The sequence below is a fragment of the Palaemon carinicauda genome, chromosome 5 (assembly GCF_036898095.1).
Source record: "Palaemon carinicauda isolate YSFRI2023 chromosome 5, ASM3689809v2, whole genome shotgun sequence".
Classification (NCBI taxonomy): Eukaryota; Metazoa; Arthropoda; class Malacostraca; order Decapoda; family Palaemonidae; genus Palaemon; species Palaemon carinicauda.
This window is the reverse complement of record NC_090729.1, coordinates 125,877,890-125,881,531: the sequence shown is the minus strand read 5'-3', so window position 1 is coordinate 125,881,531 and position 3,642 is coordinate 125,877,890.

Here is a 3,642-nt window from a genome sequence, read left to right as displayed (position 1 = left end):
TGGGCAAAGAAGTCAAACTTCTGACCGCCAAGGATGGAGAAAGTTTATCTATTATCGCTATAGGATTACTGTATTTTCGTTCTATTTCATAAATATGTGGTAGAAGGATGGTAGCTACCGATAATTCATGTAGGATCTCTCTTTCATATTGTTTTTCTTTTCTTTTAAACTTAAATGGTGATATTGCTTTGTCGTTAACTGGATTTGGTTTGTAGGGATGTGAGTGGAATAGAACTGATGGAAGAAGAGGCAAGGAATAGAAATATATAGAGAAAGTTGATTCGACCGGTCGACCCTGCTACACAATTGGACAAATAAGGTAGAAAGAAGTTCCTTAAACCAATTACCTTTATGTTTAGGAGAGTTATAAAGAAATCGTGATAAAGGAGGACGTTGTTTACATGGTAGGAATATACAAAGGTAATATGAATATAAATGCTTCAAGAAGAAAAGTGGTACATTAAAAAAAAACGTACAATGTGAGGGATAAACTACGCATATCATAGTATGACGAAATTACATTAGACGCAGCGGAATATAGCATAAAGGTAATATTAATTTAAACGCGAAAAAAGTGGCACATTACAAATAACGTTTAATGTGAGGGATAAACTAATTTAGTATAAAGAAATTACATTAGACGCGGCGAAACGTTTGTTTCAGTTTCCCGCATTATTATATTTTTTTGGGGGGAAGGGGGCCAGGCGCCGTATCTTTTCAAGTATGCATGTTCAGTTTTATTTCATTTATTTGCTATTTAAGAAGATTTATCGTTCGAGCTAATTCGCTCCGATTTTGTATTATCCAATTTTCATTTTTATAAGGTGTTCAAAAGGCATAAGCAAGGAAAATTAACTATAGCTTAGTGGTTTCCCTTTGGTTATACATATACGTACACACACATTCACACACACACACACACACACACACACACTCACATATATATATATATATATATATATATATATATATATATATATATATAAATATATATATGTGTGTGTGTGTGTGTGTATAAATATACCGTATATATTAATATGTATTATATGCATTTAATGTGAGTATTACTACAATCAGTACTTGACATTTGCGGGTTCGATTTTTGCGGAATCAGTCATTCGTGATGCAGAAAACTTTATAACCTATTGAATAAAGATATATCCATTTGACGTTTTGCGATAAGCACCCGGCATACCGTACTTCACGTTTTTTTCCATCTGCACACAGTATAACATCCCATCTCTGCTGACTTGTCCTCACTTTTCGCACACCTCGCCTCTTCTCGCATGTGCATCTAATGCTTCAGTTCTTTTTTTGCTGAATTACGTTGTGATATAAAGACAGTACATATCCAGTGTGTGTATAGTGATTTTAGTATAATGTGATATGTACATTACGCATCCCTACACGCCAATAAATCAGCAGCTCAAGAAATGCATCATGCTTCAGACTTACTGCGTAGAGCTTTGTATGTAAACGGTTAGTGTTGTACTGATTCTTTTTATTATAATTTCTATTGTGCTAGTATTTTCATTGTGTATTAGTGTTATTGTTATATTAGCTACTGTAGAGTACTGTATACAAAATACCATACTTTACAGTAGTAATGTAGATATAGACTGCATGTACAGTTAGAATCAAAAGAAGGCAGACACTCGGGGGAAATCTTTCGTCAGCTGTCTCTAGTGTTCCCATGACAAAAAAAAAAAAGAAAAGAAAAAAAGTGTTGCTCTACTTACTACTACTATGAAATGGACAGAGCCCTCTCAAAACTTAGCGTTATTAATAAAAGACAGCAAAGGGGTGGTTTGCTAGTGAAAGCATTAAAATTTTACAAATCGAGGTGTCATATTTCATTCTGTTTTATCATTTAACGTTTCGAATATCCACTGCAAATACTTAATACACACATACACACACACACACACACACACACATATATATATATATATATATATATATATATATATATATATATATATATATATGTATATATATAATGAATCCGCAAAATCATGTAGAAATTATTGGAGTATCGCGGCTGTACAATTCCTTCCGTTAACAGCTACATTAGATTATTTCGACATTAGTCTTGTTCAGGTCACCGATGAAAGAAAAAGTACTCTCAGATATGGTTCGAGCTAAATTGATAATAAAAAAAACACCATACATGAGTTTTACCGGCCTAAATGACATTCACAGAGAGAGAGAGAGAGAGAGAGAGAGAGAGAGATTACGCCTGAATACATCGTTTCTAATATATTTGTAGTACATTGGTCAAAATTCGCCCGTAACTTTTGAGTTAGGTTAGTGACAAACAAATAGACAGAGGTGAAAACATGACCTCCTTGGCGGAGGTAATAATGATAATGATAATAACAATAATAAATGAAAACCAACGAAAATTCCAGCCCTTTCACTTGTAATCCTGATCCTGGGTATAAATACCACCCGACAGCAGCATCCACCTCACTCTCTACCTGAAGAAGAGGAAGGACTTATCCTCGAAACGCGTCGTAGTTTTTACTATTTTGTATCAAAAGTTTTACTTGTATTTTGTGAGAATATACTTGAAAAGTCTTCCCGATTTTGTCATTCACCCGACTGATGAATTTTTCAAGTCTGCTGGCTGATTGCAGCGCTCTAGAGAAGAGAATTATCCGGAAAATAGAAAAATTGGATAAGAAAATAAACTCTGCCGATGCAGCCATTACTTTTAACTCAACCTGCCTAAAAGAGGGTCTCCTACCACAATAATAATAATAATAATAATAATAATAATTGGACCAAAACGTAAATTTTGAGAGAGTTCTGTCGAGGTGACTATTGGGCCGCGCACTGAGCCCTTTTTTAATTTGGAATTGCAAGATATTTCTTTGGATTTATTAAACATAATTAGTTCTTCTTACCTTCTAAATTCCTTGAATCTTGTAACCCTTCCAGAAACCCCATTATTACTTCCATTCTTGCCTTTTTGTCTTTCAACTCTTAGTGAGATAAATATTCACTTTACGAACATCACGCCTCTAGTCTAGAGAATAGAACTTGTAAGGTTTCTCAAGATGATATTTATTTTAAAATTGAGTTTTATGTAAGTGGGGGATATAAACTCGACCCTATCTTTTATCATTTACTATGGAGAGAGAGAGAGAGAGAGAGAGAGAGAGAGAGAGAGAGAGAGAGAGAGAGAGAGAGAGAAAATCTGAGGGTGGTGAGAGCGAGAAGGGATGAGAGTGAGAAGGGGTGAGAGCGGGAACGGGTGAGAGAGGGAGAGAATAGTGAGAGTCAAAGAAGATGGGGGGGGGGGCAAGATGTTCATTCCATACCAGTTATGTTACAGATGAACTCTTTATGATTAGTTGGCAGCTTGATTCCGCGGTATCCATTTCAGTGTTAAAATTACAAACTTCATTTATAGCCAAGCTGATATTATCTAGTTACCGATAATCTGTCTTTATAGTGCGATTTGTGAAACCACAGGAAAAAAAAAAGAATAAAGTCACGCTATTTTTAAGGAACAAGACACCAAGGATTTCAATGGATAAAACAGATTTATATTTGAATGCGAACTAATTTTGTGCCAGAGTTCGTAAACAAATGCACAAAAGCTATCTGGAATATGGTACCAATGGGGCAAGGGAT